The sequence below is a fragment of the Taudactylus pleione genome, unplaced genomic scaffold, assembly GCF_031769625.1.
Source record: "Taudactylus pleione unplaced genomic scaffold, aTauple2 ptg000547l, whole genome shotgun sequence".
Lineage (NCBI taxonomy): Eukaryota > Metazoa > Chordata > Amphibia > Anura > Myobatrachidae > Taudactylus > Taudactylus pleione.
Genome location: NW_028284949.1, coordinates 2,337,200 through 2,348,640, shown reverse-complemented (window position 1 = coordinate 2,348,640; position 11,441 = coordinate 2,337,200). Strand labels below are relative to the sequence as shown.

General features: G+C 45.3%; 1 pseudogene; it reads left to right on the top strand.

Moving 5' to 3' along the window:
• Window positions 1-9,358: 9,358 nt before the first annotated feature.
• Window positions 9,359-11,240, top strand: LOC148500759 (uncharacterized; annotated as a pseudogene).
• Window positions 11,241-11,441: the final 201 nt, after the last annotated feature.

Below are 11,441 nucleotides of genomic sequence, written 5' to 3'. Positions count from 1 at the left end.
GCTAGAAGGAAATGATAAGTAGAATCTGATTGGTTGCTATGGGCAACATCTCCACCTCTATAAACCTGCATCTTAGTAAATATACAGCCATGTGTTGATGGGGAGGAAATGTGTCTGAAATGAGAAAACATCAAGAATGCATAAAGAATAACGTAAAGTTTGTAATCACTTCAGTGGATCAGTAAAAAAATGTGTATAATATATATATATACATACATACACATATATATATATATATATATATATATATACACACACACACATACATACACACACACACACACATTTTAGGGATGTGCGCCGGACCATTTTTGCCGGATTTGGTTCTAATTAGTCGTCCGGCTTTGGATTTGGATTTGCCAAACTGCGGTGACTGGCTTTGGATTTGGATTTGGATTTTTTTACAAAAAATGACAAAAAAGCTAAAATCACATAAATTGGTCTTTTTTTTCTTCCTAGAGTATTATTAACCTCAAAAACATTAATTTCCAGTCAATTTAGACCACCTCACAGCTTATAATATTGTTTTCAACATTATTGGCCAAAGGTTGCAGTGAGCTGACTGGTTACCAAGCGACAAAGCAGCGGCACAACGACACAGACACCACAGTATAAGCACATCTATGACACATTGCCACACAGCAGTGGCAGAAATGAAAAGTAGTGCACCCACCCAGTGGGGTACGGCCAGCAGAATCACAGTACTTGTTTACAAAGTGGGCTACGGCCCTAGGAGTCACATTGCACAATCTTATTCACATTACACCACACATAGGGCCTGATTCACATTACACCATAAAGTAGTGTCTCTTATTTATGTTACAACACACAGTAGTGCCCCTTTTACACAATACCCACAGTAGTGACCCTTTTACACAATGCCCACAGTAGTGCCCCTTTTACACAATGCCCACAGTAGTGACCCTTATACACAAAGCCCACAATAGTAATGCCCCTTATAAAATGCCCACAGTAGTAGTGCCACTTATACAATGCCCACAGCAATAGTGTCCCTTACACAATGCCCCAGCAGTGGTGTCCCTTACACAATGTCCCCAGTAGTGGTGCCCCCTATGCAGTCCCCTTAGTAGTAGGGCCCCCTATGCAGTGCCCCCAGTAGTAGTATGCCCCCCAGTAGTATGCCCCCCATTAGCTGGCCACCAGTAGTATGCCCCCCATTAGCTGGTCCCCAGTAGTATGCCCCCCATTAGCTGACCCCCAGTAGTATGCCCCCCATTAGCTGGCCCCCAGTAGTATGTCCCCCCAGTAGTATACCCCCCTGAAGTATGCCCCCATAAGCAGGCCCCCAGTAGTATGCCCCCCATTAGCTGGCCCCCAGTAGTAGGCCCCCCCAGTAGCATGCCCCCATAAGCAGGCCCCCAGTAGTATGCTCCCCCAGTAGTATTCCCCCCCAGTAGCAGGCCCCCCGTAGTACGCCCCCCAGTAGCAGGCCCCCTGTAGTATGCCCCCCCAGTAGTAGGCTCCTCATTAGCAGGCCCCCATACACACATAAAAAAAAAAAAAACAACTTACCTGTATCCCCGCTCCAGCCGCCGTCCACTCTGCTGCCACGCGACGAGGAGGGAGCCGGAAGACGGAGCTCATTAGTGAGCTCCAGCTGGCTCCCTCCGTGCAGCAGCCAATGAGAGTCTGTGTGACTCTCATTGGCTGCTGTAACAAACACACAGCTGCCGCTGGTGGCTGTGTGTTTGTTCTGTGTAGGGCAGACCGCTATCACAGTGTTCTGCCCTACACTCGAGGAGCCCTGATGTCGGATTCTCTAGCGAGAATCCGACATCAGGCGGCCGAACACCCGAAAAGGGTTTGGGTGGACTCGGATCCCCTATGTTCGGTGCGGTTCGGATTCCACAGAATCCGAACCGCTCATCTCTAATATATATATATATATATATATATATATATATATATATATATATAAAAACTATTTAGAGGTCTATGAAGCCGCCCTGATGCAGGATTCTGGAGAGGTGAGAATAATATAAAGGTGGAGGGTATGTTTTTTGGGCCCCCCCTGGAACTAAGGGCCTGATTCAGACCTGCTCGCGAGCGCATAGCGCTCGTAAGCGGGTCTATGGTGGGGTACTGCAGACGCGTGGCGTGCGCATGCGCAAGCCCCGGAGCGAGAGAGAAATTCTCTCGCTCCAGGACTCTCTATAAAAGGGACGGCTGTCGATGTTGATTGACAGCTCACCACAGTGATGTCAGTGGAGAGCTTCCTGCTCTGTTAGAGCAGGAAGCTCTCTGGGGCTTGCGACGGACGAGACCCTACCACAAGGGTCTCGTCGCAAGCCCCGATGATCGCCACCATTGCAACCATCACCTGGCCGCCCGCAAAAGCTGTACCCATTATAGACGCGCCACTGCTTCACAGTAACCTAAGCATGTGATAGTATACAGTACAATAGTACACAGTAACCTGAGCATGTGATAGTATACAGTACAATAGTACACAGTAACCTGAGCATGTGATAGTATACAGTACAATAGTACACAGTAGCCTGAGCATGTGATAGTATACAGTACAATAGTGCACAGTAACCTGAGCATGTGATAGTATACAGTACAATAGTACACAGTAACCTAAGCATGTGATAGTATACAGTACAATAGTACACAGTAACCTGAGCATGTGATAGTATACAGTACAATAGTACACAGTAATCTGAGCATGTGATAGTATACAGTACAATAGTACACAGTAACCTGAGCATGTGATAGTATACAGTACAATAGTACACAGTAACCTAAGCATGTGATAGTATACAATACAATAGTACACAGTAACCTGAGCATGTGATAGTATACAATACAATAGTACACAGTGCAGCAAGAAGTGGAAACAGATGTTGCAGACCGCACTTGTGTATAAGAGGAAGCTCTAGCAGTGGAATTATACTTCCAGCAACAGACAGAACCATTTCAATTACTAACTGCAATAAGATGCAAAGATCTGTTTAGATAAGGTCAAACTTTTCACCGCACAAGTCCCCCCAAATTACTTACATAATATTATATTTTTCTATTTTCTTTTTTCTTGTTTCTTGGCTTAAACCTCCTTTTTCATCACAACCCCCCCAAAAACAAACAAACAAAAAACATATTTTACATTATAAAGAGTCACAACCATTATGAGTCTAATAATGAATGTATGTAAAATAAATTTATGATATTCTAAAGAAGGTTTTCATTGAGCACAATAAAGCTACTTATGCGCCTTAACTAGAGGGTGCTGTTGCCCATAGCGCCTGCATTTGGCTTGTAGTGGAACGGTATCCTAGGGGCGTGTTCCACTTCCAAAGTGTCGGCGGCCCCGTCCCTTAGCCATGACGTCAACTGCCTGGGTTAGGGTAGGGCCTGGGTGCCACAAAACTCATCGCAACAATCAGTGAGACTTATTTTATTTATGTTATGCTTTATTTTTCAGTTATATGTTTAATTTTATCTTGAGATACTACATAACTATTTGTTTTTTATTTATATTATTCTTTCTTTTTATTATGAACTAGCTGGCATACCCAGCATTGCCTGGGTTGAAAACTGGCCCCCCTGAAGTACACCTGCATATATATGGTCACTTTAAAAAGGACTAAAGGCGCATATCCACTACACGATATAAATGAACGATTGAACGATAATGACATCGCTATTGTTCAATCGTTCATTAATCTTGCAGCAAATATGCTGGCAACGACCAGTGATGTTCGCTCCCGCTGATCGTTGTCGGCATCTGTCATCGTCTGAACCTGCTGTCCAACCTGACGAGAACGACATATCATTCAGTGCAGCCACATTATCCACTGCACAATATAAGGAACGATGACGATGGCGTTATCGTGTAATCGTTCAATAGTTGTGTAGTGGATATGCGGCTTAACTCTGGATTTAACTTGCATAAGTCATAGAGGGGTATTCAATATGAAACGTTAACCTCGCCGTCGACGTTTTCACCGCACATCGGAGCTTTTGCCGGCAAAAAAGTATCGCGCGCGCCGCCGCTTATACCCGTATTCAATATGAAATCGTGGAAAACGGTACCCGCGAAAGTGAAATCAGCGAAAACTTTGCTGATTTTTGGGGAAATCACCTAACACCCCCAAAAAGATGCTTTGACATGGGGGATCACTCCGGATACCCCCGATTAGCCCTGCTGAAGGTTTTTGGGGTCTTTAAACGGGCTCGATAGCTGCTATTTTGGGGATTTGGGAAGGTGGTGAATAGTAATTAGAAGTTTTTTTTGCAGAAAATAAGTAGTCTCAGCAAATTTTGGGTACATGAAAATGGGGGTGAGCATATTTAAAAGTTCGTAAAGTGGAGTTTTAAAAAAACGTGAAAAATCCACCTTCCGCAAACACCTGCAATGAAAAAAACACCTGGGGCATACTTGGGGACCCTCCTAGATTGTAGTTCGCTAGTTTTTAACTTTGTACACACCAATTTTTTTTTTCGCCCCCAAAATGAAAGTGCTTTTTTTGGGGTCTTCTGAGGTATTTTTTTTTTTCATTTTGACACAGTTTACCTTTGGGGGACTGTCTGAAGGTTGCAGGGTGGTTTCCGAAATGTTGTACCCCAAAACCCCAATTCTGCACTTTTTTTCGCCAGCCATTCCTTGGTGATACTTTTTCGCAGGGTTGAATGCAATATACTTTTCTCACCGGCAAAAAGTTTTCAAATTGAATACGGTGTAAAAGTAAAAGCGTCGAAAATGACGTCATCCGAGCGAAAACCTCGCAGAAACTGCGTTTTCGCTCCATATTGAATAACCCTAATAAAGTTTGACACTTGCTCAACATATGAAAGGATACTTTTGTATCTTTCACACAGGTATTTGGCAGACTGCCAATTTCCACTAGAGCCAGCCTTGGAATCTGTGTAATTTAAGTGTGTCCCCATTTTTAAGAATTGTGTGACAGTATAAGGCCCTCAAAAAGTTCAAACCTAGGCAAAAACCTAATCCTTATCAAACTAAACCACCCTGCCAAATTTGGTGGAGCTCGGTCCAAAACTCTGGCCGTGCATAAAGGTCAAACAGACAGACATAGACAGGCACGCTTTCTCGCTTATTATATAGATTGACTTTAATTTAAAAAAAATAATTTTTATTGTCTGTACTAGTGAGAATGTATTTTTAAGAATAAATATAGTTTATCCAGGACATTGATCTGATGTTAATATTAATAAGAGTACTATTTATATATTACCTGTTTTTCTGGCTATTATTTAATGAATCCTATTGGGATCTCACATACCTGGTGAGTAATATGATTCTGAACCTTGGTTTAAATGAAGATTGTTATGATATATTGGACAGATCCACTTTTATAGCTCCCTCATATGCATACTTGCCGACCTTTTGGCCTCCCTCGGGAGGAGGCAGACAGGTCGGCACTGTGGGGGGGGGCGTGGCTCAGTAGATGTGGGCGGGCCTGGGAATGTGATGACACAATTGCATCATCGTAACCCCAGCCCTGCTCTGCAATGCTGTGAATACCAGCATTGTTAAGCAGGGGCGGCATCACGATGATGCTATTCAGGGGTGGATCCAGGAAGGGATGAACAGTGTGAACCGACCCTCCAAACACTTTTCCCCTGCCCACTAGTGCTGGCCACTGTATAGCAGCGCAGTGACACTTCAGGCAGGGAGAGAGAATAGCAGCCCAAGACTCACTCCCTCTAGTGGAAGAAAGCTGCAAGTCAACACAAGACGCAGATTGCTTAATGATTCATTTGCGCAGTGCAAAAACATCACAAGCACAGACAGAAAAAGGTCGCAACTTACACTGAAGACTGAGGGGTAAATGTAATGGACTGCGACTTTGAGACATTGGCGAGTCCCGTGCGACACCGCCCGATGTTTTAAAGTAGCAGTCTTTTAATAGGCAAAATCAGGATGTGGTTAACTTACCACCGCCCGCAATGCTGGCCGTCGGAATCCAGATGCTGGAAGTCCGGCCTGATACTAAAGATAGGCATCTAAATCCCGATGCCTATCTTTAGCCCGATGCCGAACGGAGGTAAGAGGGGACTGTTAGCTGTAGGGAAGGGGTTTGTTTTAGGCAGCTCCAGGGGGATTTAGGGTTAGGTACCCCCCAGGGAGGGTTAGGCTAGGGGAAGGATAGGTTAGGGTTAGGCACCACTGGGGGAGGTTAGGGTTAGGCACCCCCCCGGGAGGGTTAGGTTTAGGGTGCGGGAAGGGGGGGGTTAGGGTTAGGCACCACCGGGGGGAGGTTAGGGTCAGGCATCACTAAGGGAGGGTTAGGATTAGGGGGGGAGAGGGGTACTTACCAGCCCCAGTCGGGATCTCCACTGTATGTTGTTTCATGCGTCGGTATTATGTCAGCCAGAAACACATCCGGCGGCATTACATACCGATTCCATAACATCAACCTGGTTTTGCCTATTAAAAGGCTGCTACTTTTAAAATTTGGGCAGTCTCGCAAGGGACTCGCCGATGTCTCAAAGTCGCAGCCTATTACATTTAGCCCTGAATCTGAATAATAAGGCCAAGCAAAGGTGGATAGTGGACGGGCAATTCTGGATAAGGTAGAGAGGCAGGAGATATACAGGGAGGTGTCTGCACTACAGGCGATAGATTTTTTAATTTTTTTTGGGTGACCAGCTACGTGCACCGCACACAGGGCCTGATTCAGCACGGATCACAATTGCGATCGCAGCTGCGTAATCAAATGCAATGCAGCTGCGAAAATATACTAATACCTGCCACAGCTCAACCCTCATAGAGACCCCACTGCTGCTTTCTCACATCCATAATACTTCATAGTCCTGCATACACATCGGTACCATCGAAGCACATCGACCCGTCACACACAATTACAGCAGGTCTGACCCATCGCAGAACCTGCAAGTCTCCTCTCACACAGAGGGCTCTCAAGCAATGCAATCGCAGTGGCTAATTTATGCATGCCCACGCAACAGCATTCCAACGGACAGGCACGTCTGCGTTTCTCCAAACACTCCCCCGTCACCACCCCCAAACGCTCATGGCCTGTCACTCACTCTGCGATGGATTACATCCATAATCGCAGTGTGATCTCAATGCGGTGCTTACACATGCAAAGTACTGCACAATCGGCCGATCTGCATATGCAGTTGCAATTGCAATCTGTGCTAATCAGACCCCCTGAATGTATATGCCAGGCTGTCAAGATACAAGCAGAAGCTTCAATAGCATTTGACACACAAGCTGAATGCCCTGGCATCATCCTCCACCTGCTTCTCAGCCACGTCCATGCAGTATGAGGCCACACAGACACTAGGTATGACTGACCTGTCTTACAACAAGTAAACATCTCCAAGAGTGTGGATTGGTGGATGGCATGGGTCAATCGCAAATCAAAGTAGTGGGAAGTCTCCACACACTGATTGTGAATGGCATGAACAACCCACCAGTCAGAGCGCAAGAAATTGTCAAATGTCCTTTGACACAGTTGACCATCCACTTCTCTGCTTCCTTCACTCACTTGGTCTCTGTGATACGGTCCTATTTTGCTTTTTCTCTATTCTCTCTGAGAGGGAAAAGAACATGAGGGCCCTAAGTGGGAGAAGTACAGGGAGGGTACTGAGAGGGAGAAGAACAGGAGGGCACTGAGGGGGAGAAGAATATGAAGGCACTGAGGGGGAGAAGAATATGAAGGTGCTGAGAGGGAGAAGAACATGAGGGCACTAATAGGGAGGAACATGAGGGCACAGAGAGGGAGAAGAACATGAGGGCGCTGATAGGGAGAAGAACATGAGGACGCTGAGAGGGAGAAGAACATGAGGACGCTGAGAGGGAGAAGAACATGAGGACGCTGAGAGGGAGAAGAACATGAGGACGCTGAGAGGGAGAAGAACATGAGGGCACAGAGAGGGAGAAGAACATGAGGGCACAGAGAGGGAGAAGAACATGAGGGCACAGAGAGGGAGAAGAACATGAGGGCACAGAGAGGGAGAAGAACATGAGGGCACAGAGAGGGAGAAGAACATGAGGGCACAGAGAGGGAGAAGAACATGAGGGCACAGAGAGGGAGAAGAACATGAGGGCACAGAGAGGGAGAAGAACATGAGGGCACAGAGAGGGAGAAGAACATGAGGGCACAGAGAGGGAGAAGAACATGAGGGCACAGAGAGGGAGAAGAACATGAGGGCACAGAGAGGGAGAAGAACATGAGGGCACAGAGAGGGAGAAGAACATGAGGGCACAGAGAGGGAGAAGAACATGAGGGCACAGAGAGGGAGAAGAACATGAGGGCACAGAGAGGGAGAAGAACATGAGGGCACAGAGAGGGAGAAGAACATGAGGGCACAGAGAGGGAGAAGAACATGAGGGCACAGAGAGGGAGAAGAACATGAGGGCACAGAGAGGGAGAAGAACATGAGGGCACAGAGAGGGAGAAGAACATGAGGGCACAGAGAGGGAGAAGAACATGAGGGCACAGAGAGGGAGAAGAACATGAGGGCACAGAGAGGGAGAAGAACATGAGGGCACAGAGAGGGAGAAGAACATGAGGGCACAGAGAGGGAGAAGAACATGAGGGCACAGAGAGGGAGAAGAACATGAGGGCACAGAGAGGGAGAAGAACATGAGGGCACAGAGAGGAAGAAGAACATGAGGGCACAGAGAGGAAGAAGAACATGACGGTGCTGAGTGTGTTATGTATAAATGTTTGTAGAAGATGCAGTGATTTGTGGGTATGCAAGGTATATAAAAATCTAAAATAAAATAAAAATGCTAATAAAATGAATAAATGAAAGAGAATACATCTAATAACGATATCAAAATAAACAATATATTGTCATTAAGAAAATTTAACAGTCAGTTAATAAATGTAAACAATGTCGATTTTATTAACTGTGCTGGGCCTGGTAGAACAAATGTTGTAAAAAATATGAATGGTTTAATTGCCTGGTACAGGGACATTTATTTTTCACAAAACAAAGCTATGTTAATATTTTGTCAACTCCATACATTGTAAGAAGAAAGTTAATCTCAAGCAGGGGTGCTAAACATGAGGCCATCCAGCTGTTGTAGCACTACACATCCCAGCATGCCCTGCCACAGTTTTGCTATTAGAGAATGCTAAAATTGTGGCAGTGCACGCTGGGATGTGTAGTTCCACAACAGCTGGAGGGCCCCATGTTATCACTCCTGGCTGGCATCAGATGCTGAGAGTAACCTTCTTGTTATCTGAGGGGCGCTATGAAGTGCAACAGTGTTTATATTAGTTAAAATACTCCACTATCTCATTTTAATATTTTATCATGTGAGACAAACCGAGAAGTCAATTAACTGAGGGAAACACTAGATGTAAATTATTATATGCCAGCATTGTCCCGTCCCATGTCTGCTAGCGGCAGCCATTTTATTGTAGTGCTGATGAGTAGACAATTTAATGGAGTAACGCGGCACAGTGACGTCCAAATGATGTCTTGTAAGAAGGTGAGACTTTTCCTGACTCGTAGCAGTGTTATTACCGGAGTTTATTTATTACTATCGCAGTCTCCTTCTGATGGAGGAAACCTCACAGACAATGACAATTATATACCCACAGATCGTACACAATATACATCTACTCATAGGAGGAATCAGTCTCATGTGATGGAGGAGATCTCACAGTCACTGACAATTATACACCCACAGATCATACACAGTATACATCTACTCATATTAAGGAGGAATCAGTATTGTTTGATATTGATGGAGGAAACCTCACACTGACAATTATACACCCACATATCATACACAGAGTACATCTAATATTAAGGAAGAATCAGTCTCATGTGATCCAGGAAATCCCACAGACACTGATCTGTATACACCCACAGATCATACACAGCATGTCTACTCCTATTAAGGAGGAATCAGTCTCGTGATGGAGGAAACCTCACTGACATTCCTACACCCACAGATCATACGGAATATACATCTAATCATTGCAAGAAAAGATCACTCTCGCGTGATGTCGGATGTCACACTGTGGAGAATCCATATTCATGTTCTGAATGTGGGAAAGGATCTAGAAGTCAGAACTTTCAGTACATCAGAGAAGTCACACAGGGGAGAAACCACATCCCTGCCCTCAATGCGGGAAGTGGCTTAGACGTAACTCACACCTTGTCGCGCACCAGATCAGTCACACAGGAGAGAAACCCTACTCTTGTCCAGAATATGGGAAATGTTTAACCAGTAAATCAAGTTTTGAGAAGGCATCAGAGAATCCACACAGGAGAAAAAACGTTTTCCTGCTGCGAATGTGGGAACGTGTTCAGATGTCATGCGGAACTTGTGGCACATCTCAGAAATCACACAGGAGACCTTATGCATGCGCCAAGTGCGAGAAACATTTGACAACCAGTTCTCACCTTTATAGTCATCAGAAATGTCACGCGGGAGAGAAGCCCCACGCCTGCGGTGAATGTGGGTAATGTTTTGTGCGGAAATACGAGCTCGTTAGGCATCACATAAGCCACGCAGGAGAGAAGCAGTATCCTTGCTCTGAATGTGGGAAATGCTTTACACGTAGCTCGGAACTTGTCCACCAGAGAAGCCACACAGGAGAGAGACCATATTCATGCCTAGAGTGTGGCAACTTTTTTGCCAGTAAAACGAGGCTTAATATATTGTAAAAATCATTTGGGTGACAAACCAAAATTCTTGCCTCAAGTGTGGGAAACGTTTTGTCAGTAAAACAAAGTTTCATATCCATGGTAAGACCCATATGCTAGGGAGATCGCACTCCTGCTCTGAATGTGGCAAAAGCTTTAAAAGTCTCCCCAAGCTTATTGTACACCAGAGAACCCACACCGGAGAGAGGCCTTACCTCTGCTCGGAGTGTGGGAAATGTTTTATGTATAACTCGGTGCTGGTTAGGCATCAGAAAGTCCATACCGGGGAGAAGTCCTACCCTTGCTCCGAATGTGGCAAAGGTTTCTGAAATCATTCGGAGTTTGTTGTGCACCAGAGATGTCACACGAGGGAGAGGCCATATTTCTGCTCGGAATGCGGGAAAGGCTTCAGGAGCAGTACAGACCTGGTCAGGCACCAGAGAATCCATGCGGGAAAGAAATGTTCTAACATTGCAAGACACCAGAGATCTCACACAGGGGAGAGACCCTACTCTTGCTCTGAGTGCGGGAAATGTTTTACAACCAAGGAGTACGCTCTTGAACACCAGAGGTCTCCTACGGCAGAGAAACCGTATTCATGCTATGGGTGTGGATAATGTTTTTTGACCAAAAGCCGCTTATCTAAACATATGAAATCCCACATCTAAACGTCTTTCATATTTACTATGAGTATCTGGTTGATACTAGAGAAAAGGTCGACATTCAAAAGGTTGAAACCTTCTGAATGCGGACAGTCAAAAGGTCGATGTCATTAGGACGACCATCATTGTATAAACAAGTATTTAGTTTGACAGGGT